Source organism: Thermobia domestica, chromosome 8 (genome assembly GCF_964235325.1).
Source record: "Thermobia domestica chromosome 8, izTheDome1.hap1.1, whole genome shotgun sequence".
Lineage (NCBI taxonomy): Eukaryota > Metazoa > Arthropoda > Insecta > Zygentoma > Lepismatidae > Thermobia > Thermobia domestica.
In genome coordinates, this window is record NC_137461.1 from 222861276 (window position 1) to 222875291 (window position 14016).

General features: G+C 35.2%; 1 protein-coding gene across 3 annotated transcripts in view; it reads right to left on the reverse strand.

The window, feature by feature from the left end:
• The window catches only part of LOC145693446 (uncharacterized), a 112502-nt gene that overhangs the window by 42241 nt on the left and 56245 nt on the right, over nt 1-14016 (reverse strand). The gene's annotated exons all lie outside the window — the stretch shown is intronic.

Below are 14016 nucleotides of genomic sequence, written 5' to 3' on the forward strand. Positions count from 1 at the left end.
TTACAACTTAAGAAAAAGAGATCCTGAACAAATATTCATCAAAATTGTAAATAATTGCGTAAAAAGCCATACATACATACGTCAAGTCAAATAGAGAACCTTTTCCAAATGTACTGATATGAATTCCGAAACATAAATCTAATAACTTGGAAGAAAAAAAAAACCTGTAATAATTGTTAACGTTTAACGAAAAAGGAAATTTGCCCAAAGAGAAGACATGTACAAATTGATAAATCTCATTAAGCTGAATAAAATGATTTGAGTGCGTGCAAATTCTTATGCGTAGTTTTCGAGAAAATTGAGAAAAACTAATTTTTATGACGCTAAAAAAGTGTGTCGTTTGTTGCTAATGGTAATAAATAGTCGTCATTCTGCTGCAATATAGTATTTATTTATTTATGAACTGTATATGAAAAATAGACATTGTTAAGAGCGAACTGTGTCTATTGTTATGGAAATGAAATATTTGAGTTTAACGTCCCACGTTTATGTCCTTTAGGCTAAGGAAGACAATGATTAAGGCAAATGAATGATGATGAAAGAATTGGTAGAATGAGAAAGTGGGAGGAAATGGAATTACACCGAGAAAACCCACGGATAGGATGTTGTCCACAGCAAACTTTTTCTTGGCCGGGAGTCGAACCAGGGACCCCACACACCAGAGGGGAGCGCTCTACCATTGAGCCACCGTGCCCTCCCTGTCTATTGTTATGTTTGATGCATATCCTAATAGAAACATACACATTACTTGCAATTTTGAATGTAAGTTTACGCATATGTCCAAGCGCTTTCACTAAGAGTTTACAACAACGTGTTAACTTAAGAGCTTAGAAACTCACTTTTGAGAGTTATTCAGTTTTAGCATTTTAGAATCTTTCTAAACAAAATTTGTTACTCTCGTATCTACTTTATATTAAAAAAAAATGCGTTCTCATTCCCAAATGTAATCCGTACACTTTAGCGTTTGTCTGACACAAACAAAAACAGCATAAACCCCAACTCATTGCCATTATATTTCGCCTAGGTTTAATACAGATACTGCATTGTGATCCAAATATAGCTTTTAAAATATGAAATTCAAACCAATAAACTAGAAAGTTTACCAAATTGATATTATAGAATCTACGGGTACTCTTAAAAAACAAAAAATCGTATAATCTTTGAGAGCAAAGGAAAAAATATCAGGGGTGGATAACTTAACGTAACTGTAACGTAACGAAAATAGCTCTCTGTAACAAAATTATTGGTTATTTAATGTAGGTAGGTACAAGGTATACCACCAATTTTTGTTACGACCCCGTAACGTTATTCGAGCATGTAACGTTATTGTACCGTAACTAATTGAAGGAACAAATCTGTTTCTGGTATGCTTTATAACTCCTCTGGGCAAAAAATCCAGCTTTCGTACCACCAGAATGAGATTCTTTCCTATGCGGGTATCTAATGGAACGAAAATGTGCGGAACAGAAGCTATTTCGTTACAAAGACTATTTGCCACATGAGTAACACAGTTGATCAGATAGGTTTGGTAAAGGTATTGTGTTCATCAGTTACAGATCTTATCAGATCTTTGGAGAGTTCCTTGGCCATGGTTTCAATTGTATTGTTCTTCAGAGGGTCACATTGAACTTCGTTCTTCAGGTGGTGAAGCAGAAAGAAATTTCACTTTCATATGTTGTTATTGCAAGTCTAAAGCAGTAAGGAGAAAAAGGAACTTGATCGATTTCTGTGAATATCACAGGGGAAAGTCAGTCACAAGGCAGGTGGAACCGTGGAAGGGGCAGCAGGGTCAGGGGGAAGCATAGAGTGAGCCAAAAGTGGCAAAGGGGAGGGAAAAATAGACAATGTCTTTCATTCTTCATCTTGCTTTGTTTTCATAGCGCTCTTCGCTGTCCACAAGAGTAGGATTATTTGATGTGAAACCTGCTCCATGAATGGGGGCGCAAGCCTGTGAAAATCATATTATTATTATTATTACTAAAACAAAATTTTACAGTTCTATACAACCCACAAAATAGCTAGAAAATTGTGTGATGCATGGCCACGGGGTATTTCAGCGGAGTTTGCTGATTCTTAATCCCGACAGATCCCCAATTGGTTCACTATATTGAGTAAAGATTTATTATTATGATTATGATTATGATTATTATTATTATTATTATTTCTAACGAGCGTAGGCTAGTGGTTAGCGTTCTTCCTTCGCAAAAGGGAGATCCTAGGTGCAAAGCTTGTGGCTTGCTACCCTGACTAGTTACACCAGTTTTTTCGCGGTTCCACAAGGTGAATGTCGGGATGTTATCTTTAAGCATAAATCCTGCCTGATTTTCTTCTTTCCTTTTTCCACTATTGATGTTAAAATATTCTGTTGTAAATTGGCCTTAGAGGCTGTATTTGAAATATTGTTACATAATTAAATGAATGTTTAGAGCACACCAGGCACGCGTCCAATTATTATTATTATTATTATTATTATTATTATTATTTTCTGGATCCAAAGATTTTTGGAGGGTCTTATACATATATTGTAGTATTTAACCTGTGTTATTCAACATCTGAAAAGACTAAGTAATTGTCAATTAGTGCCTCCTATTTCTCAGAAAAAATGATAGTGCTAGAGATATAAAATACAATTTTTAGGCCATATCATTCATTTCGATATGAAACAAATATACTTGTGTTAAGAAAGTTCACAAACATTCGTCGACCTACGAAGTTTAGTGAGGGCGGGGAATCTGAATTCAGTAGACCTCACGTAGCTCCTGGTTTCAATTCTCAGTAGGAGCTAAAGTGTTACCCAGCATCTTGAGACAATGGGAAAACTTCCTAAGTTAAGACTACGGTAGACTAGCGGAATCTGGTTACGTGCTATGTGTCTTCCTTTCACTTACAGCAATAATGCTATTGTTTAGAGTTAAAATTCATAAAGTATACTGCGGGGGGAAGGGGGAGTAAATTCAATCCCATGTTGCAAGTTTACACATGTACATGGAAAACAATATTTCAATTTAAACTATGTAAAATATTTTTATGACAAAAGTTGGTATATACTATATTTTCTTTATGACATCGTGTATATCTCTCAATTTTAGGTTAAAATCTGCCAAGAATAAAAGTTTAAGTTCACCTTTCTCCATATTTTTTTTAAAAAAATATATGTATGGTCAACGATAATTTTCGTTAGAAAGTATTCGATTTTGGGGTAATTTGGCGTACTTTTATTTGAGGCTTCCCGATTTTTATTCCCTCTGCTCTGAGTTAAAAGCAATAAGAAATAAATTAGTGGGTTTACCTTCCTAGCCCCCGTGCATTTCTTTTAGAGTTCAATGGTAAATTTTCTATAATTCATTCGGTTTTGATACAATATAATGTTTTTTTTCACTCTTTCCATAATCCCCAGTGCTTGGAATTAAAATCACTCAAGAATGAGCGGTGAATTCAACCCTCTTCCCCCTGAACTTAAAAAACATTTTTCTCGATAATTTCCGTTACAACTACAGCGAGAAAAAATGAGTGATACGTAAAATTGTATGTTACATTTGTATTATCCTGTAGTTTTTGGACTTAACGTACAGCAAACGTATAACTGAAAACGCATGTTTTATAATACTTTCTGCATAAGTATTCCAATTCCATCTGTACGTACTTTCCGTATGAAACAATATAGGCTATCAGGATCTCACATGCAAATGGACGTATATAACATATAGTTGACGAAGGTAACATACATATATATTGTATATTATAAGGAAGACTATTAGATATCCCACATCGTGCAACGACATGATGTAACATCTAAGGGCAGGGCCTATGTAGCATACGGATAACGTTTGTTCCCTACTGATTTCTGTAGTAAGCAAGTGGATTCCGTATATTTGTACAATATACCGCTGTCCGGAGAACGAATTTTTCTCAGTGTATGGGTAGTGGATCTGAAAAGGAAGGGGGGCCGCGGTGGCTCAGTGGTAGAGCGTTCACCCCTGGCGCTTGGGGTCCCGGGTTCGATCCCAGCCCCCGCCAAGTGAACCTTGTATTGCACAAACACCGCGTGTGTGGGGTTTCTCGGGATGCTCCCGTTTCCTCCCACTTTCTTCATTCCACCATTTCATTCATTACTCATCATCACCGTCTCCTTTAGCCTAACCGCCATAACCGTGGGACGTAAAACTCAAAGATTTCATTTCATTTTTTTTCTGAAAAGGAAGGGGGGTTGCATGACGTCATGCCGTTCTCCGAGCCTATCTTTGCCCATTTTATTTTTTTTTTTTTAGGAAGTGGGGAATGCCATAGATATTTTTTTGTGTGTGGGGTAAGGCGTTTAGTCGCCTTCCCCGGTTATAACTGTTCGATTTTAGTGTAATATGCCGTATATTTTCCTTAAGGCTTCCTAATCATTCACTCTACATGGAACCGAAATCAGTAAAAAAATAGCTTAGTGGTTTTACCCTCTCCCCGATTATTTATAGTTTCACAATAACTTATATAAATCTCATTCGGTTTGATGCAGTATTATATATATATTTTCTTTCACTTTTTCCGTAATCTGCTGTTCTTGTAATTAAAATCAGTCATAAATGAGTGATGAATCACTCCCTCGCCCCTTTCTTTATATTAAGAAATATGTCCAAGATATATTTCGTAAAAATATTAGATTTTCATGGAATATACTTTTTGAAGCTTTAAATTCATTTCCACTACTTCGATTTAAACTAGGTAGTGAACTTATTTTTTAACTAATAAATAATATAGAAAACCATATCCAATTTACTTGAAACTTAGTGCAAACATAGCAACAATAAATAAGGGATAATGTTTATTTTCCTGTTCTGTGAAAACTAGTATAAAGAGTTAATGGCCCCTCTCGAAATATTTTGCAGCTAAATTTGAAAGTAGTAGAAGAATATGACTAATTCAGTTATAGCTCCGTTCATACATACATTACAATAGTAAAATAATATATTATGAACTTTATCTTTTACATGAAAAGCCCGTTCAAGGGAAATATTTTCGACCCTTCGGAAATATTTTAATGCCAGTGAGAGAAACGCTAGAACACGTCCAGTTACCTTGAATTTGTATATATGTACATACTAACGATAAAATATGAGCACTTTTTTCTTTTCTGCGGAAACCCACGAAAGGGACAACACATCTCTAAACATTTTGCGGCTGACTCCGAAAATGACAAGATATGTCTAGTTCACTTAAAATTACGTGCATTATGCTGATTGTCCTATATCTATGAATATAAAGTCTGGTGACTAGGTGTGTCTGTTTTTTTATATATATTTATTATTTGTTTTGGATATACTATTGGAAAATATAATTTGTTTTGATAAATTGTGTTATATAATGCTTAAAAAGTTATCTTAATTATATATATATATGAATAATATGATGACAAGCCTATCTTCTTTAACATATGTCCGGTGTATGTATGTATGTGTGTGTTTTAAATACTCGATTTGTACTGAGCAGACTATTATAAAATTAATTTATTTTATTGAGGTAGATAGACGTCGTCATTCCAATTTTAGAATTTATTTCGGTTGGAATCAAATTTTAAGAATATAACTTTTAGATTTTGTTGTTTAATACTTAAGAAACAACCTTAATTGTATTTATGTATTTTACACTTTCTTCACTTTTTAAATGAATTTTCTGTAAAATATTTTGTATAATTATTAAACCCTATTTCTATTTTTTTTTAAATAAAACATAAATAATTTGGTCTTATAGAAAATTTTTCTTAGATTAATTAAAATTGAATTCGGTCATAGCGATACTGGTTACTGTGAATTGTCTGTTAGTACCGCTAATTAGGAAGACAGTTATTTACAATCTCCATTATTATTTACTTTTTTAGTTATCGGTTATAATGATACTCAAATATTTCTGCATATTGCTATTATCCCTTTGAAGCAACTATAACTAGTTTCCATCATATTATATATAAACAATGGGAGCGCGGTGGCTCAGTGGTAGAGCGTTCACCTCCGGTGCTTGGGGTCTCTGGTTCAATCCCAGCTCGCGCCGTGGGATCTTATATATGACTTATGTTACGGTACTAACTTATGTTACGTTAAGTAGGTCCCACGGCGATATTTTGCAGCTAAATCCGAAAATAGATCAATATTACTAATTCAGATGTAGCTTCTTTTATATGTACATTACAACGATAAAATAAGATAATATGAAGTTTGTCTTTTAATGACAGTGCGAGAAAAGGTAGAACACGTCCAACTCATTTGAACTTGTATATACGTACACTCATGTCCAAAATGATTGTCGCATATCTATAACTGTCTTCTTGTAAGAATATAATTTGATAAAGATTTTTCAGGGCACTTTTAATATTGATACTATTTGTATGATCGGGAAATGTATATTTGTGGTAAATTTCATAGGGAAAGGATTATAAATACGAAAATTAGAATGAATAAAACAAAATCTTGCTAAATGGAGAAGAAAGTTTTATTTTCGTTTTATTATTATTATTTACTGCTCTTTTGACATGAAATTTGCCACATACATGTCTTTGCCGATTATACACATACAAACATTATAAGAAGTACCGGGCAATTTCGTTATCAAATTATATTCCTAAAACAACATATTTATAGACATGCGACAATAATTTTGGACATGAGTGTACATACTAACGATAAAATATGAACGCTTTTTCCTTTTCTGCGGAAACCCGCGAAAGGAACAACACATCTAAACATTTTGTAGCTAACTCCGTAACTGGCAATATCCCCTTGGAATTATTAAGCAGAGATTGTCGAATATGTCATATCAATATGTATCATTAACTTGCAACTTTGTACAACAGCTGAACAGGAATGAATCCAGAGGTTAGGCTGATGGAAAATAGCCCAGAAGTTCAGAATTCTCTCGGGAAAACCATGAAACAATTTTATATTATTTAGGTTTCAGTTTTAGTATTTTTACACCGAATGAAGCAAAAATGTAAAAAAAATAAAATTTTTGTGTTACTCTATGTACAGTATAGTAGAATCTTAACAGATACGGAGCCAATTTATAGCCACTATTATTATACTAGGGTATCTCCGAGATTTTACTTTATGCCCGTTGTTTCTAGAAAAATGAAATTCTGTATTATTTTCTAAGGTTGCTAAACACATAGATTTATACAGAACACGCACTCCTTGCAATAATATTCTTGGCCTGGACTGGGTTGATATCGTCTCGAATTATAAATTTATCTCTGTCTCGTCTCGACACATCGAATCTCAGTCGCATCTCGAGACAGTATTGTTCGTCTCAGTATAGGTGCCATCTTTGCTTTGAAGAAAGTTGTTTTACGACTCGTGTTTATTAGAAAGTTTCTCCTTTGCTATAATGAAGTACATTGCATACTTGTGTATTTTTCTTCCGCAGGCTGTATATAATCGCTGAGTGTATGGCTACCAACAGTATATAGCTATGAAGATGACAGCGCCGTAACTAGGAAGTTTCCCTGGAAGGGCAAGAACTAATATTTGGGTCCGCAGAATTAAAATCTCAATAAAGATTTGTATTACTTCTAGAAGCGCCAGTTGGTGTTTAGTGGAAGTAGAGCACGAATTACATTTATTTTATACTTCATTTTTTTTAAAGATAATGTTGGTCTAGCAGCAGTATTTTAAATTATTTTCAGTTCTTTTAGAAATGGCATAGTGGTTCCAGATAAGATCATTGAAAATATTCTCTACAAAGTGCTGGAGGCAGAACGAGAATGAATTAGAAAAGTCTTGAGAGGGGGGAGGAAATCCCTGCCCGTGAGCAGCACATCTGTTCGCAAAGATCAAATTGGAGCCGACAACCTTCAATGTTACCAAAAAATGTTCGTTACTCTTGATCTAAAATTAAGTGTAAAATTGAAACAATCGGGTCTAGGAAAATTCGGTGTAAGAAAATTCGGTGTAGGAAAATTCGGTGTAAGAAAACTCGGTGTAGGAAAATTCGGTGTACAGAAAATTCGGTGTACGGAAAACTCGGTGTGGGGAAATTTAGATGTAAGGTAGATTCGGTGTAATACATATTGAATATTACCACTTACGATAATTTACGACACTTCATATTGTGAAAACGAAAACTATAAAATGTAACGAATAAAATGTTATTACCTATTTCTAAAAAAGCATATTATTATTATTATTATTATTATTATTATTATTATTATTATTATTATTATTATTATTATTATTATTATTATTATTATTGCCTTGAGTCCAATACCTCTTACATGTCTTTTGCGGGGTATTACTATAAACTACTTTTCATCACACAATAAAGCTGACACTTTTTGTCAGAAATAAAACAATTACAACTATAAGTTCAGAGAATAGTTATAGAAACAACTAAAAACACCTTTCCTATATAGTACATCACAGAACATATACAAGGTGATTCTTTTAAAACTCACGGATTTCATTTCGGTCTAGAATTTCTAACTGAACTCCGATTTTCATGCGGTTTGTGGCAAATGATCAAGGAACGTTGGGAGATTTATGGAACTATGTTTACTGGTTTAAATTCATTTGGGATAATATCGGCCACGCCTCTAGAAAAGCAGCAAATATTCGCCACTGTACCGAATTGGAATTATATGAGGTTCGGTGTGGAGATTTGAGTTTCTTCGTTAGATGGCAACCTCGCGGCGGTCAATAAGAAACAGGAAACTGGGCCGTTGTATTGAGAATTATGCTATGCTACTGTACCAATATCATCAGGACACAGTTACAATAATGTACTCTTTGGAGCAGCGTGATTTTATCGTTAAAAATATTTTGGAGACCGGGATCTGTTGTTGCTACGCAAAGGGCAACTTTGCCTCACGTTCTGCCCCAGACAGGAACATAATATGGTCGTTAGTGAATAAATTGCAGGAAACAGGATCCTTCTGAGTAAGACAGGGAATCATCGGATTCCGCTGGCGGATGTTGTGGAAGATATCAGTTACCGACTCTTTAAGTCACCCAAGAAATCTCTCTGTCGTTTGTAGCGAGAAACCGGCTATTCAACATGTGATTTATGTGTGTTACCACTAACACTTAATTTGTATTCTCACTAACACTTAATTTGTATTCTTCAATTTCGCTTCAAATATCCAATAGCTCATTCGAACTGTAACGTATAATGGCGAATATTTGCTGTTTTTCTTGCGGCCTGCTCGATATTACCCCGGATGAATTTAAACCAGTAAACATAGTTCCATAAATTTCCCCTCCTCTTTTGATGATTTGCAACAAACCCCATGAAAACCGGACTTCAGTTAGAAATTCTAGAGCCAAATGAAATCCGTGAGTTTTGAAAGAATCACTCTGCATATACATACCTAAGATGCAAATATATATTGATCAAAAAAGTCTTAGTGGAAAGGGAAATATAAAGCAGGATGGTTTTATCAGATAATATTTGTACAAATAGTTGACTTCTCCTCCAATCAGACACTTTAGTTTGTTTGCCTTAAGTTAAGGTAAACAAGCACTGCAACCCTATTGACTCCTTATTGACTTCTCCTCCAATCAGGTGTAGGTACTTTAGTTGAGGCATTTATTTTTACACCTTTGAGTAACATAAATAAACTATGTCGTTTTTGAAGAATTTAGATTTAAATATTTATTTATAAAATAGACATAAATTCGTCAGAATATTTTTGAAAAATCTACAATTTTCAACTTTACCCGTTCTGTAACCTACTTTTTTTTCTTTCTGAAGTAGAAAATTCTAGGAGACATCCTCCAAAACAACATAAAAACTTAAGTTTTAAATTAAATGTCGATTGGTAGCGATGGTCGCTTCGCTAAATCACACGAACGGACATCATAAAACAAATTTCTCGTCATGTAAGCTCCATGAAATGTTAAAATCCGTCGAAATCTAGAATTCAAATTATTTCACGATCACAATTTTTTAAAATTTGGTATAGTAGACAGTAAAAGTACGTTCTACGCAAAGTTTGAACTTAAAACTAATACGCTCATTTATCCTCAGTTGAGTTTTTAATAAATCCTATGCTCTACTACAACGGATCTTTCTTTACACCTAACATTCCCCACACCGAGTTTTCCGTACACCGAATTTTCTGTACACCGAATTTTCCTACACCGAGTTTTCTTACACCGAGTTTTCCGTACACCGAATTTTCTGTACACCGAATTTTCCTACACCGAGTTTTCTTACACCGAATTTTCCTACACCGAAATTTCTTACACCGAATTTTCCTGCTCCCGAAACAATCATCCAACTTCTATTGCTTTTCTGGGGAGCAGGAAAATTCGGTGTAGGAAATTTCGGTGTAGGAAAATTCGGTGTAAGAAAACTCGGTGTAGGAAAATTGGGTGTACAGAAAATTCGGTGTACGGAAAACTCGGTGTGGGGAATGTTCGGCGTAAAGAAAGATTCGTTGTAGTAGACAGTAGTATTTATTAAAAACTTAACTTTGAGCATAAATGAGCGTATTAGTTTTAAGTTCAAACTTTGTGTAGAACGTACTTTTACTGTCTGCTATACCAAATTTTGAAAAATTGTGATCGTGAAATAATTTGAATTCTAGATTTCGACGGATTTTAGCATTTCATGGCCCTTACATGACGAGAAATTTGTTTATTGATGTCCGTTTGTGTGATTTACCGAAGCGATCATCGATACCAATCGACATTTCATTTAAAACTTAAGTTTTTATGCTGTTTTGGAGGATGTCTCCTAGAATTTTATATTTAAAAAAAAAAAATAGTAGGTTACTAGACGGGTAAAGTTGAAAATTGTAGATTTTTCAAAAATGTTCTGACGATTTTATGTATATTTTATAAATAAATATTTAAATTTAAATTCTTCAAAAACGACATATTTTATTTATGTTACTCAAAGGTGTAAAAATAAATGCCTCAACTAAAGTATCTACGCCTGATTGGAGGAGAAGTCAATAAGGAGTCAATAGGGTTTCAGTACTTGTTTACCTTAAGGCAAACAAACTAAAGTGTCTGATTGGAGGAGAATTAAACTATTTGTACAAATATTATATGATAAAACCATCCTGCTTTATATTGCCCTTTTCACTAAGACTTTTTTGATCAATATATTTTTGCATCTTACATATGTATATGCAGAGTGATACTCCCGGATTCATTGGGCTCTAGAATTTCCAACTAAAGTCCGGTTTTCATGCGGTTTGTTGCAAATTATAAAGGGAGAATGGGAGGTTTATGGGACTATGTTTACTGGTTTAAATTCATCCGGGGTAATATCGAGCAGGCCGCAAGAAAAACAGCAAATATTCGTCATTGTACGTTACAGTTCGAATGAGATATTGGATATTTGAAGCGAAATTGAAGAATACAAATTAAGTGTTAGTGAGAATACAAATTAAGTGTTAGTGAAATGAAATGAAATCTTTAAGTTTTATGTCCAACAACATCCGCCAGCGGTGTCCGATGCTTCCCTGCCTTACTCAGAAGAGATCCTGTTTCCTGCAATTTATTCACTAGCGACCATATTATGTTCCTGTTTGGGGCAGAACGTGAGGCAAAGTTGCGTGTAGCTGCCCTTTGCGTAGCAACAACAGATCCTGGCCTCTAAAATCTTTTTAACGATAAAATCACGTTGCTCCAAAGAGTACATTATTGTAACTGCGTCCTGATCATATTGGTACAGTAGCACAGCATAATTCTCAATACGAAGGCCCAGTTTCCTGTTTCTTATTGACCGTCGCGAGGTTACCATCTAACGAAGAAACTCAAATCTCCATACCGCACCTCACCTAATTCCAATTCGGTACAGTGGCGAATATTTGCTGCTTTTCTAGAGGCGCGGCCTATATTACCCCAAATGAATGTAAACCAGTAAGCATAGTTCCATAAATCTTCCAACGTTTCTTGATCATTTGCCACAAACCGCATGAAAATCGGACTTCAGTTAGAAAATCTAGACCCCCAAATGAAATCCGTGAGTTTTATAAGAATCACCTTGTATATGTTCTATGACGTACTATATAGGAAAGGTGTTTTTAGTTGTTCCTATAACTATTCTCTGAACTTATAGTTGTAATTGTTTTATTTCTGACAAAAAGTGTCAGCTTCATTGTGTGATGAAAAGTAGTTTATAGTAATACCCCGCAAAAGACATGCAAGAGGTATTGGACTCAAGGCAGAAAAATAAATTTGCTTTTCTTGAAATAAGTAATAACATTTTATTCGTTACATTATATGCTTTTCGTTTTCACAATATGAAATGTCGTAAATTATTGTAAGTAGTAATATTCAATATGTATTACACCGAATCTACCGTACACCAAAATTTCCCCACACCGAGTTTTCCGTACACCGAATTTTCTGTACACCGAATTTTCCTACACCGAGTTTTCTTACACCGAATTTTCTTACACCGAATTTTCCTACACCGAATTTTCCTAGACCCGCTTTTCTGTGTACATTTGGAGCATTTGTAGTTGTTGAGTACCTTATTTCATTAGATATTCATGAAGTAAAATTTACGTTATCTTAGGAGGACTGAGAAACCAATGGTAAAAGGTATAAGATCCTCGATATTTATTAGCCGAAGCGCCTTCCGTGATGCACTTTCACAATTTTGTTCAATGACAGGGGGTTGCGGTGGCTCAGTGATGGAGCATTTGCCCCTGGTTCGTGTGATCTTCAGTTCAATCCAAGCTCGCTCCAAGTGGGCTTTTGTGGTGAACAAACCTTGCGTGCGTGAATTGTTCTGTTTCTTTCCACTTTCTTGCCGTTGAACGATCCGCAGTGATAATTTCTCATCGACACAGAAAGACCTGATCTATCACCTCCACCATAAAACATTATCATATCAGCACCTTCTGTAGGTGGGTGGTGGTATTGGAAAATATGTTCCTGAAGTGATCACGATCCAACTACTGTCCTGACCGTTTTCGATTGTTGTCTAAAGTCCTGATTGTTTACAATTGCAGATCTATTTTTCACAATCTAATGCAGGAAAACTTCTTGGTTATTCCATACACTCAAAGAATGGCATACGTTTTAACGGCGATATTAGCCGATGTAACTTATGTAGCAATTAATCCAACTTTTTCTACTTGCTGATTGTGTGGAACCTCAAACAATAGTGTCATGATCTGTATCAAATTCGTTTACAATTTTAGGAATACTTTTCCGAAGATCTGCTTTCACAGTCATCCTAAGGAGCTCATCAGAAAATGTTGTTAGTCGGTGGACGCGGGGTTTAGTTTTCAATGTTTTCACTGGCACGAAAGTTTACAAACCAATACCATATAGTGTGTTCATTCACCACTTCTGGAGCAAATGCACTTTGTATTTCGCGGCTAGATATGAAGAATATTTTAACTTGAACTCTTGAACAAAATACCAATCGCATTTATGCGTTCTCCATTATGTATTTTCACACGATCCTGTTCAACGACAAAGGACCGCGTGGCTCAGTGATACAGCATTCACTTTTGGGCGTGGGCGAAGGTAACATGAAGTTATACCAGAATGACAACGCATTTTGGGAGTATTTGGGAACTGCGTCGGACATCTTAGCTCTTGTAGACTGGGCTCCTTTGTTGCTAATCGCCTATTTCAGCGTTCTTTATAACTGGCACACAGTGACACACTAACGGGGTCCAACAGGTCTGGCCCCCTCAAAACATCCTAACTCTATATATATTTGTACACTTTCTCAATAAAACTGTATTTGTTCGACATGGAAATGATTGATATAGCACAAAAATTTGATTTTACACTTCATCTGTACTCTTTCTCTTCTAAGAGGCCGCGGTGGTTCAGTTGCAGAGCGTTCACTTCTAGTGCATGGGGTCTGTGGTTCGATTTTCGCTCACGCCAAGTGAACTTTGTGGTGGAGAAACACCTTGTACGTGGGTCTTCTCGGGGTTCTCCCGTTTCCTCCCACTTCTTCATTCCACCATTTCATTCATTTCTCACCATCATCATCGTCTCCTTTAGCCTAACCAGTATAATCGTGTGAGGTAAAACTGAAAAATGTCATTTCATTTCTTTT